At 41.9% G+C, this 13,153-nt stretch overlaps 1 long non-coding RNA gene across 2 annotated transcripts; it reads left to right on the top strand.

Moving 5' to 3' along the window:
• Positions 1-212: 212 nt before the first annotated feature.
• On the top strand, positions 213-11,931 carry LOC140694440 (uncharacterized). Of its 2 annotated transcripts, none has more exons than XR_012070079.1 (3): positions 213-309; positions 9,563-9,688; positions 11,701-11,931. It is a non-coding gene; the product is annotated as an uncharacterized lncRNA (long non-coding RNA). The 2 variants fall into 2 exon arrangements; XR_012070078.1 differs by lacking the exon at positions 213-309 and adding an exon at positions 894-1,112.
• The last annotated feature ends 1,222 nt before the right edge of the window (positions 11,932-13,153 follow it).

Here is a 13,153-nt window from a genome sequence, read left to right as displayed (position 1 = left end):
GGTAAAGCAGGAGACCCACCCGAGCAGTTTGCGCTGCAGGCGGGAGGAGGAGGGGGGCGCACGCGCAGACGCACATTCGCGCGGACGCCGGAACCCGCCCAGAACGCGTGGAAGCTGGCGGCAGCTGGTTGCTCCTGGACCAGCTCCTGGAAGAGGAACACGGCCTGGGGTCTGGGCCGCCGCTTGCACGCGGCTCGGCTGCCGCTGCCGGGCAGTTAAGGGGGCGCTGGTGGGGGCGCGCTGCTCGGGGAGCCGACGGGTGACGCCTGGGCTGTGCGGCTAGGGAGGCGCCCAGGGAGGGGTGCGGAGGTGAGGTCCCGGCCGCGCGTCCCGTTAAGACCCTGAGGCGGGTCCCAGCCGCCGCTGTGGTTCGTTGTAACCCCGGTATTAGTAGTTCCTGAACCCCGCGTTTTTGCCACCACTTAAACCCGGGTTTAGGAAAGCAGGTACAGCCCCGGGAGGTGGGAGGGCGCCGGACGGCTCCGGAGCATCTACGACTGGCCCTCAGACGATGGCCTGCTCCTGGCATGCGGGTGGGGTGCAGTCGCGGGGCCTCGGATGGAATGGGTGCTGCCCCATGAGAGCCCCTGGATTTGCTCCCATCTTCCCCGCGGCCTGACCTTGGGGGCGGCCTCTAAAGCCCCAGGTTCGTGGGACTCATGTTACAGGTCAGGCTTCTCCTGGGAGGTGGGCTCAGTGCGATCATTGTGCTGGGATGGCTGCAGCAGCAGCGGGAAATGGTCGCAACCGCTGCGCTCTCACAGTGCAGCCCCAATTCCGCCATCGCAGCCGCTGCCTTTCCCTGACAGTACACCACCCGCCTTCCAGGAGCAGACTGATCTGTAACCTGGGTTCCATGAACCTGGCGCAGCAGAGGCAAAGCCCAGGCCATGCGCTGGGGGGTTTGAAGCAAATCCACGGGCTCCCATGGGCAGACTCCATAACCCGCCACTGCCTTCGACCACACCGCGCCCTTCTCCCGGAAGGAAGCAGGCTGACCTGGGGACCGTGCCTGGAGCAGCAGAGGCCGAGCCATGGACAGGCCATGGGGGAGATGGAGGCAAGTCGACCAGCTTGCCAGTTAGCTGCCCATCTCCTTGCTTCTTCCCCAGGTTCGTGGATCACTTGTTTTCAAGTCAGTGGGTTCCTGAGAGGCAGGCACAGTGCAGTCAGGTGGCAGGGGCTGCATGGAGGGGTGCTTCCCCAAGGGGAGCAGGTGGACTTGCTCCCATCTCCCCCAGGGCCAGACCTGGGGACGGCCTCTGCTGCCCCAGGTTTGCAGGACGCATGTCATGTCAGCCTGTCCCTGGGAGGGAGGCTCAGTGGCTGACAAGGATTTTAGAAGTGGGCTCTAGCCCAGCATAACTAACTCTCCTTTCTTCTCTTGCTTCCTCAGTTGGTGGCTGTATCGGCATTTTCATTATAGGTTATTGCTGGATAATGAACATAGGTTTCTGTGCTATACAGAAGAAACTTTATTTAAAATCTCTTTTTATATATAGTGGCTAACATTTGTAAATCTCGAACTCCCAAATTTATCCCTTCCCATCCCCTTTCCCTGGTAACCTTAAGATTGTTTACTAAGTCTGCAAGTTTGTTCCTGTTTTGTAGATGAGTTCACAGTGTCTTTTTCTCTCTTTTTTTAGATTGCACATATGAGTGTTATCATTTGGTATTATTCTGTTTCTGGCTGCTTTCACTTAGAATGACGATCTCTAGCTCCATCCATGTTGCTGCAAATGGTTTTATTTTGTCCTATTCATGGTAGAGAAGTATTCCAGTGTATAAATATGCCACAACTTCTTTATCCAGTCATCTGTTGCTACATTTAGCTTGCCTTCATGTCTCGCCTATTGTATACAGTGGTGCTATGAATACTGGGGTGCAGGTATCTTTTCACATTGGAGTTCTTTCCAGTTATATACCCAGATGTGGGATTGCTGGGTCATAAGTTAAGTCTACTTTTAGTTTTTTGAGGGATTTCCATGCTTTCCATAATGACTACACCAAACTGGATTCCCACCAGCAGTGTAAAAGTGTACCCTTCCCTCTAGTCTCTCTAGCATTTATCATTCATGAACTTCTGAGCGATGGCCATTCTAACTGGAGTGACCTGATACTTGATTGTAGTTTTGATTTGAATTTCTCTCTTTATTAGTGATATCGAGCATTTTTACATGTGCCTATTGGCCATTTGTGTCTTCATTGGAGAAATGCTTGTTTAGGTCTTCTGCCTATTTTTGGATTGAGTTGTTTGTTTTTTTTGCTATTAAGTTGTGTGAGCTGTTTATATATTCTGAAAATTTAGGCTCTGTTAGTCGCATCATTTGCAAATATTTTCTCCCATTCATACATTGTTGTTTCCTTTTGTTTTACTTATGGTTGCCTTTGCTCTGAAGAAACTTATGAGTTTAATTACGTCCCTTTTGTTTATTTTTTTCTCTTTTTCCATTGCCTGGGTAGATTGCCCTAGGAGAGCGTTGCTAAGATTTTTGTCACATAATGTTTTGCCTGTGTTTTCTTTTAGGAGATTTATCATGTCTTGTCCATCTGCATCTTAAGCCTGTACTCTAGATCTGTGCTTCAGTTTTGAATTTTGAGCTTCTTAGAGAACGCCTACTCTTAGCTCATATGTCAGATTCAACATGTCTTAAGCTGATTTCATAATCTTTTTTCTTGCAGCATCTCCACTTATTCAGTGGAATAATCATTCTTCCGGTCTTGAATACCCAAAGGCTTGGAATGGTCTTTGATTTATGTTTCTCTCACCACCCTCCACATTTTGTCAGCTTCTGGAACTGTATGTATTTGGTTTCAAGTGTCTATTCTGATTGCTGATACTCTGATGAAGAGCTTTCATCCCTGATACATGAATTTTTCCTTCTGTTGAATTCTTGGATATTCCCTCCCCCCATTTCAGTCAACTTACAGTTTTGATGCTCCAACATCTAGAGTCAAGTCAAAGACTTACCACAACCAGATCTCAGCCAAGTAGTCTCGACCCTCCATCATTTTGTCCTTACCTTATGTGTTCCAATCATTAAGCGACTTATACTCCTACGGTAACCTGTGCCTTATTAAAAACCAGGAGTCACCAGCTTTTTCCTATCCAGTCCTCAGTTAAAACAGCTTATAGTTAGAGCCCCATCCCCTTCATAGAGTCTTCCCTATTTACTCCAAATACTTTTAGCTCCTCTTTGTATTCCTGCACTGTTTAAGATTGGTAGCCTGTAATCTTGGCTTTGAGTATTGACTTGGTACCATTCCTGGGTGGTTTCCAATGTGTCTCCTCACTTAGCTCGTAACTGGAGAAGACTCCCCTGATCAGCCTCCTTTATATCCCTCACCCTGTTTTAGCATGGGGCAATAGCAGGCATCCAGGCAGTGCTTAACTACTTTATTTATTCGCAGGGGTGGTGGTGTGGAATATAGCTAATAACTATTAATTCAGAGTTGCAATTAAAAAAGAAAGCCAAGAAAATCCATAAAAATTTATCTCCATGTTCAGTTTAGCGCTATACCTCAACTGTTTTCTTAACTCTGTGTTTACATTCACATAGTGTTCAGTGCTTGTACAGTTCCCTGAGGCAAGCAGGTGAACTGTCATTATGTTTGACTTTCACGTTACATTTCATATTGGATATATTTGTGCAATGACAAAACCTTCTTTTATAAGTAAACAGCTGGAAACCCAGAGAGACTAAGGGCCTAACCCAGGGTCACCTGGTTAGTGTTCGGCACAGGCCAGGACCGCGGTTCACATCTTCCAGCTGATCCTCTTCCACTGCCCTTTCATTCCAGTGCTGGGAAATGTAGCCCCATCAGCCAAACGGCCAAGTCACATTGCTGCCCCTTTACCTGCCAGTGATGGCAGTGCTACAGAAAGTGGCAAAGGAAAGGTCAGAACTAGGAATGATAAAAAACATGGAAGTGCTGGAAATGGATCCTCAGCCTCCTCCTCCCTATTTGAGTGCCTCACAAGTGTCCCACTCTGACAGTGCTATTCATTGTTTATAACACAGTCCTTAAATTAAGACAGATCTTTTATAGGACTTGCTTTTATCCTGGTCCCTTTCCTGCTAGTAGTCACCGTCATGGGCAGAAAATGCCTGGCTGTGCTCTATTTGTCACGTAGGTGGGAGGGAAAGTGGGAGAGTGAGCAGGTTGAACTGAAGCCGAGCTTTTTACAGCTCTGTTTTTCTAGGACCAGAGCAGTTCCACTCTTGCTTTCATCACCTCTTCACTTCCGAGTCCCAGCCACCCACTCCTGCCTGCTTCCCCACGTGCCATGTCCTGTGGGAGGACAGGGTGATCGGCAATGACCCCTCCGCCCTCCGCTCTGGGAGGTGCAGGAATCTGCTTTAACTTTTGAGCTGTCTTGGTAATTCGGCTTTTCAGCTTTTCTAGACATCTGCTTTCCAACTCTGAGAAATTGGAGATGTAACTTAACCATACATAGACTCAACTAATGTATTCAGTGGCATTAATGTGATGTTGTCTGTAAGGTGTTCTGTGGATGGATAGGACGTTTTTTATGTCACAGGATGCTTCACATCCAATTCTAAAGGCCTACAGGCTGCAGGTGTAGTTCAAGTTCTTACATGTCTGTAAGGCAGACATGAACATTATTTGGTAATATGACCGTATGTTCATAGATTACGGTTAGTCCACCGGCCCTGTATCTAATAAAAGTTTAAATTCCAAACGCTTGAAGAAAATTGGCGGAACATGTCTTCTTGCCTGTAACTAGTTGCAAAAACTGAAATCACAACTCTACCCAAGCCACAGTGTTTTCCAGTAGAAAAAGCCCTCCACTTTTACAACCTCTAAGTAATGTGGTGGTTCACTGGGTGAGATGAGGGATGCCAGAGTATTTTGTTGGGAAACTAGAGTGGCATGACAAGTATTCTGGGACTGGTTACACTTGAATCTCTACTTCCTATATCCTGGAATGATTACAGAGGCAATGTTAGTGCGGTAACCAGCTCCTGAATGCAAGTGTAGCTAGGAAGACAACAGAGAAAATAGAAGGGAAATAAAGTAATGGAGGGACTTCAGAACAGTACAAATGGTGACTTTGACACCACCAGCTGCTGACGTGGTCTTGGCAGGAATTTGTTAGAAGTGTTGGGTGTCATTGCAAGCAGGAGAGTCCTGCAGCTTTTGGGGTGAACAGGCAAAGGGGAGAGCAGGTATGGTGGCCACCCTGGGGCTGAGTATTTGTGTCCTGAATGTGAAAATGTCTGGTCCCCTGTTCAGTTTTGCAGCCACAACTTCACATGACTCAGGGCATTATTTCCACCAGAAAACTATAAAAACATAAACAACCTGTGTTTCCCAAAACTGTTTGTTCTTGATCTGAGGTGATTGTCCTGTGGTGGGAGGTAAGTGGGCGATGGGACCTATTACATCACCCCCTTTCACTAAAAGTCTATCTCGCTGCTTTTCACCCTAGTACTCCTAGAGGTACTGTCATTCTGTTACACCTAGGCCTGTAAGACGGGCTTGCCTGAATCCTCACGTGAAGAGGTACGTTTATGTTTAATTTAAAAAATTGCTTGGGTCATATGATCCTTTGTCCCCTCCATTGGAAATCACTATTCCAGAGCAAATAGTAGGCATCTATAGGAACTATATTGTTTGTAAGGTGTCTTCAGAAGTTTTTCAGTAGGTTTAAATATTTGCTTGCTGATGGCATCTTGATTGTTTGAAGGAGGCAACCCTCACTACGGGCATTGTTTGCTTCCTGTTTGAGAGTTCCTTTCCTGGCAGCAGAGTGTTCGTAGGCAGAGTTAGAAAGTTACCTGGTCTGAGAAGCCAAATTTGCCCGCAGCTGGGAATTGGCAGAAGAGTCATTTATGGAAGGAAGGCTTTAGGATTATCTGGTAGCAGAGTTCTGGGATCCAAACCCTGGGAAACCTCAGCTTTTGTAGATTATGTTCTGTAGAAATAGGCTATTGGATAATTTTAACACTTGTTATGGGATGTAGAGTTGGGAAACACTTAAACATGAAAGAACCTTAAAAAGGAATCTACAAATATTTTAAAGAAGACAGTTCTCAGAATGAGAGCTTTTCTGGAAAAGACTAGTTCTTCACTTCACAGGGGAAGCAGAGAGAAGGTGTAACTGCACTTACGGCAACTTAAAAGGTAAACCTTACACTCCCATTTAGCTGTTTCCTGGTGTACGTTCATCTCCCACATCTGTAGTTTTAGACATGATGTGTCATTTTCTGGTAATCCTTTCTGCTTCTGAGTGAAAGACTGAAACAAAGTCACATAGCGATTGAAAAATTGCTCAAAGGACTTTATTGATAAAAATGTAGCCCTGTGGCAGGGTGCTGCATTTGCAAGTGACTTTCGGTACAGGGAACACTTAAAAGAATGCAGTGTTATTCCTTTTTTTATTCCTTTAAGCCTTTGAATAGAAGGTTTTCTTTGCAGAGTTTCTGGAGTACATCAGAACAAGCAGGAAGTAAAAATAGCTTTAAGAAAGCACCAGTATAGACGTTGCTTATAGTGTGGTATCTGTCTTAAAGTTAATTCTTTAAAGCAGGAAGTTGTAACTCTCAATTTCTTAAGCAAATATAAACATTCTTGACCCTTAATGACATTCTTTGAGCGGTGAAGCTGCTTTTGCTTCCATTCTGAGCATTGAAAGGCCTTCTATGATACTTCTACCAGTCCTCAGTATTTTATTTTCCCTCTGTTGTGAACTTGTTATTAAACTTGAAGTAGATATATATATATCATTAACTTGCTACACATGTAGATATTCAGTGTTACATAGTCAGAAAGTTTGTGTACATCACACATACCTACATAATTGCCCCCTTTCCAACTGTGTTCCTGATGAAAGGATGGTGGGAAATGGCATTATGGGGATATGTCTTACAGTACACCGTGTTTCTCCTGTTCCCTCTACCAGATCTGGATGTTCTTTCATTTTTTGGCTTCTAGACTTACTAGCTCTTTTTCTTAAGCCAGGTGTAACTCATCCCCCTGCGCACACACACATGCGTACACACAAACACACACACACAGACACACACACACATTCTGCCGTAGGGAGTAGCGTGCACCATCCCATTCTCCCACTCCAGCTCTGGACCCACCCACTGGAGGCAGTGTCTTGCACGAATTCATTTGTAAGGTCCTTTTTAAAACTCGAGTGGTCTGGAAAGAGGACTGATATCCACAACTAGTAGGCATGCCCTCAAGGACAACTTCTATGGTTAATGCCAGGTTATCTTAATGTTTGAGTACCTGGGTTTCATGTCTACCTCTACCACCTGTGTGACCCATGATTCCCACATTTCTGTCTCTCACTAGACTTTTCCTCTCCAACTCTGGACTCTTATAATCTTCTGCTGATTTGACATCTTCACTTGGAACTCTGATATCTTAAAACCAACATGTGTAAAAAACTGAGCTCTTGGTCCTCCTTCACCCCCAAACTGGTTCTTCCTGCAGCCTCCCAAATTCAGTTAGTGGAAACTTAATCCTTCCAGCTGCTGGGGCCAAAAACTTGGAGTTATTCTTTCACTGACATACCACATGAATTCTGTCAATAGATCTGGTTTAACACTGCCTCTAAAACTTATCCGGAGCCCAGCCACTTCTCACCATGGCTCCTGCCTCCACTGCTGCTTCCCTGCCCTGAGCCACTGTCCTCTCCTCCTGCACAGCCCTTCTTAGAGGCTTCCCACCTTTCATCTCTGACCCGTTTCGACTATTCTCACCCGGCAGTCAAGTGAGCCTCGAAAACCTAAGTTAGATTGTGTCGTCCTTCTGCAGTGCCTCCCCATTTCACTCTGGGTAAAAGCCACAGTCCTTACAACGTCCTCAAAGGCCATACAGGACCTGCACTGACCCTTCTCCACAGCTCCAGCCGTGCCCCCGTTCAGGAACATGCGAGGTGCGCGCTGCCCTTGGTGATGGTTATTCCGTCCACCTGGGACTTCTCACCTCCTAGTCTTAGTTCTAACCTCAATCTTCAGTGTGGCCTGCTCTGGTATTTAATACAACATCACCCTCATCCCATACCCTCAACTCTCTTTACCTTGCCTTTTTTCATTTTTCCATGGTTCCTCTTTCCTAACATGCCACCTCCTCTGCTGCTCTGTTGTGTGACTTGTCATCTCTACCCCCATCCCAGCTAGACTCCAACCAAGCTCCGTGAGGACAGGACTTTTGTTTTGTTTATTGATCTATTCCAAGTGCCTAGACTAGTCCTGGGTGCATAGTAGGCAGTCAAAAATTACTTGCTGAATAAATTAAAAGACTATTTTAAAAATGAATCATCCTTTCAGGAACGGGTGAGGAAAGGAAGCTGCATGAAGGAAAATGGTGCAGTAAATAATGGTATTTGCCTGTTGTTTTTGTGTGATATATATATATATGTGTGTTTTAGTCTTAATTTGGTATCCCAGTTTCTTAATTTATTAGCTGTATTAAGGTGTAATTTACAGGCCATAAAATTCACACATTATAATTGTACAAGTCAGCCATTTTAGCTGTTTCTAGATTTGTGCAACTTTGTCCTCATAAAGTCCCCTTGTGTCCGTCCATATGCAGTTTGCCCTCCCCTCAGTGGCACCCTGATTTTATTTATTTATTTATTTTTTTGGCAATCACATCTCAAAAGGATAATTTACACAGCAGTACTAATATAGCTTTGCACTTTTAGAAATGACACACTTAAATTTGAAATAATCTGTCATTGCTGAATGTAGGTAGCAGTATCTGACATTGGTGAGAAGAATGGACTTGAGTGTCAGACTGGCTGCAGTCTTACCCAGCTCCACCATTTACCAAGTTACCCAAATTATTTTCTGCCTCAAGCTCTTTATCTGTTATATGGGGGTAATAATAACATCTTACAGAGTTGTTGTGAGGATTAAGCAAACAGGGAAACAAAATTTAGTATAGTGGCCTGCTTATGTTATTACCTAAGAAATAGACTTGCAGGTAGAGAGAAAAACTCAAATCAGTTTCTAAAGTACATGTAAAATATAATCCAGTTCCTGCCTGGTTTGTAAACACTTATGCCTACTGAAGAATGTAAAAGCAGGCTAATTTCCAACAGAAAAGATCATTTCTCAGCATTTCTTTCAAAGATAGCTGCAAAATCACTTTCACTAAATGTACCATGCCCAACTCTGACAGAAATTTGACACCAGGGACGTAATTATCTACATTTTTGTTAAAATGATGCTGACCATTAGGAAGTGTTCTCAATTATTTTTTAGCCTTTTTGTTGAGAAATACTGTGAGACTTCTTCTAAATTAATGGGTGGGTTCATTCATTGTAGCTCTTGTAGCCTGATAAGCCTGCACTAAATTATCTTTTTTTAATTTTTAATTAAAGTAATAAATTAATTTTTTGCTGGGTGGTGGTAATTAGGTTTTTATTAATTTATTTTATTTTTAGAAGAAGTACTGGGGATTGAACCCAGGCCCTTCTGCATGCTAAGAACATGATCTTCCACTTGAGCTATACCCTCCCCCCTAAAGTATCTTTAATAAGGTCTTTTTCTCTGTTTTGTTCCTTTATGTACAGATGCACAAAGCAGGGTCATCAGAAGCCTCTCAATCACAAAGATGATAATAGTGAAAAACATTGCGCAGTGACAGTGAATCCTTGGCATATGAAGAAAGATTGTAAAGTCCTGAATGAATTAAGAAGGTATTGTTACATTAACATACATGTAACCATGGCTCTCTTACCTTTATTGTTCACTTTATAATGAAGATACTCCCCACCAGTCAAGGTTGCTTTGTTTGATATAGGGAATATCTAAAGCCTTTTCAGCAAGATCTTTAAATAAGTAAGAGCAGGTAATTTATCAGAAGTCTGAATGGTGTAATCTGCTCTGTCTAGTATGGTAGCCACCAGCCACATGTGGCTATTGTGAATAGAGTTGTTCTATAAGTGGAAAATACATGATAGATTTTCAAGACTTCGTACAACAAAACTAATGTAAAATATTTATTAATAAGTTTTAAAAGTGTTAATCACACTTTTGAAATGATAGTATATTGGATATTTTGGGATAAATATAATTATTACTGAAATTAAATTCACGTGTTCCTTTTCATTTTCTAAATGGGATTACTGGAAAATTGTGACTTGCACTATGTTTGTATTGACAGTGCTGGCTTCTAACTTATTGCAAATAATATGAAAAGAAAACTTTGATTAAAAATTTTGTAATTGAGTAGTTGATTTACATCATAGTAGTTTCAGGTGTACAACACAGAGGCTCAACATTTTTATAGATTATATTCCACTTAAAGTCATCATAAAATAATGGCTATATTTCCCTGTGCTGTATCATACAGCCCTGTAACCTATCCATTTTATACGTAGCACTTTTTACCTGTCAATCCCCTACCCCCTTCCTGCCTCCCCTCTCCTCCTTCTCCCCACTGGTAAACTCCAGTCTGTTCTGTGTACCTGTGAGGCTATTTATGTTTTAATATACTCATTAATTTGTTTTATTTTTAGATATACATATTAGTTAATACATAGTATATTTGTTTTTCTTTCTCTGACTTATTTCACTTAGGATAATACCCTGTAGGTCCATCCGTGTTATTGCAAATGGCATTATTTTATTTTTTATGGCTGAGCAGTATTCCATTGTGTGTGTGTTCATGTGTATATATGTATGTACATGCATGCACACACACATATATATAATATACCGCACCTTCTTTATCCAGTCATCTGTCACTGAACATTTGGGTTGTTTCAGTGTCTTGGCTATTGTAAATAGTGCTGCTGTGAACGTTGGGGTGCATGTGTCCTTTTGAAATATATTGTTCTCCAGACATATACCCATGAATGGGATTGCTGGATCACATGGAAGTCTATTTTTACTTTTTTAAGGAACCTCTATACTGTCCTCCATAGTGGCTGCACCAATTTACATTCCCACCAACCGAGTAGGAGGTTTCTTTTCCTCTTAAAAGGTCAAAAATTCTCTACATTTGTATACTTTCCTTACAGTTTAGGGCACAATTTGGCAAAAGCCAGATAGAATATAATAGCAGTAAATACAGTATTTTTTTAAATGGCCAATCATTAGGGATAGATATGTTATTGATGAGTTGGTTCCCTTTTTTGTAGATGCAGAAGTTTTTATAGCTTCACAGACATTTCAGTCTTGCAGAGAGAAAAATTTCTTTGCATTTTGCTGAACTTGTCCGGGTGGTTTATTCAATTAGGTCCAGGCCTCCAGAGTTGAATACACATCCAAACCTGAACCATTTGAATGTCTGCAAGATTTTAAGACTCTAGAATGTCAGATCTGGACTATATCTCTGGTGAATGACATCAGTGAGTGAACTCAAGAAAACTCCATTTGAGTGTAAAACCTTTCATAAGTCAAAAAAGGCTTTGAAATTGTGCAAAGCCAGAGACTTTTGTGTGCCACATATGGCCACAAACACATGTGGACAACCACAGGCCTTCTGGAGTGCCAAGGGAATTCCATGTGAGGAGTCCAGCACTCACAGGAATCCAACAAGTCCCTGCCAGCCAGAGCACCTTCATTGCTACTGTGCTGTTTTGAGCAAATGTCTTTTCATCAGGTTCAAATTGGTTTGTTGTTTTTTTTTGCATAAAAAAATCAAACAACTTCTTGTTTCCTTGGTGAAAGTAAAAGCCTAACATTTTCTGGTATCTTTTGACAGAGAAAACATGAGCCTATGAATCTAAACGCATCTGTGATGGTCTGCAGCTGGGAGCAACCAGATCAATGCCAGTCCCTTTGCAGCCATTGGCTGGGAGCCGGCATGTTACCTGGAATGATATTTGAAACATGTCACACTAGCCGTGCCTTTGCTGTGGGCTGGGAGGCGAGTCAGTCAGAATCTGCATTATGGAATGAATGTTTCAGATACAAAGCTAGGAGATCTTTTTTAATAGCCCGAGAATATAGTCATAAATATATTTATTAATGTATTTATGCAAGGAGATTTTTAAAGATACTTTTATTATAAAATTTACCCCCAAAATTGAAAATGAAAGAACATTGGAATTAAAAATCATCTGTACCTTAATTATACATAAAGAATCTTAAAATCCTTCTAAACATTTTTTTTGTTCAAATGTAGATATTTTTTCCCTTCCAAAAAGGAAAATTATTATTTCACTTTTTTTGCTTGTTCCTTTTAGTATATATTCCATATCAATAAATATAATTCTTTTAAATCCCTATTAATGGCTGTTTAACACTATATTGAAAAGATATATAAGTAGTCCAAGGTTTCAGAAATTTAAAAACTTGTCATTACAATACCACTGCAAAGAATATTTTGGTGTTTCTATTTTTAGTTACTAATTTGGACTAAAAATTAACAAGTTTGCTTTTCTTCATGTAAAACATTGGTTATTTTATGAATGAACTGTAAGGATTTTAAATAACTTTTCAGTAATTTCAACAGAGAAATTATCTTTATGGCAAAAATGTATGATTGTTTACAAATCTATTTTTATTTTATCTTCACTTTTACCAGTGCCATATGTGTGTGTGTTTGCACAAGTGCTTTAACTACCAGCAACGTAAGAAAAATCTGTGTACTAAAAATGTGAAACTAGTTAGTTTCCTGGTTTGTGTTTTCATTCTCCCAATATAGGTTTTTGATGGCAAGCTTGTATTTGAAAAGTACACACCCTGTCGGAGGTACTCTTTACGTACGCTGAGATACTGCACATAAATTTGCCTCTGAAGCCCACTGATCTGAAAACCCGGTCCTCAGCTTTTGATAACTTCAGCTGTTTTATGAAAGTCCTCCAAGTGAATGAAAGTATCATCAAGCCGGAGCAAGAGTTTTTCATTGCCCTATTTGAGAAGAGCTAGGTAAATGACTTTTATATTCAGGATAGAGATACATTCTTCAATCCAGCCACCAGAAGATGCATTGTAAGTCTAAACCGAGTTTAGCTGCTGTCTTGGGGGTGATTTAGAACCTGCTGTTGAATTATCAGTGATTTGGTTTGGTTGGTTTCGTTTGGTTTTCAAAGGCTGCCCATAAAAAGGATAAAAGAGAAAGAAAAGAAATATGCCTACAGATTTCTGTTAGGATAGTAAACAGTGGCTGGTTAGTTACGCTGTATAAACCACACACTCTCTTAGAATCTTTT

This window comes from Vicugna pacos, unplaced genomic scaffold (assembly GCF_048564905.1).
Source record: "Vicugna pacos unplaced genomic scaffold, VicPac4 scaffold_21, whole genome shotgun sequence".
NCBI lineage: Eukaryota > Metazoa > Chordata > Mammalia > Artiodactyla > Camelidae > Vicugna > Vicugna pacos.
The sequence above is the reverse complement of the archived record's forward strand: the minus strand, read 5'-3'. Positions and strand labels throughout refer to the sequence as shown.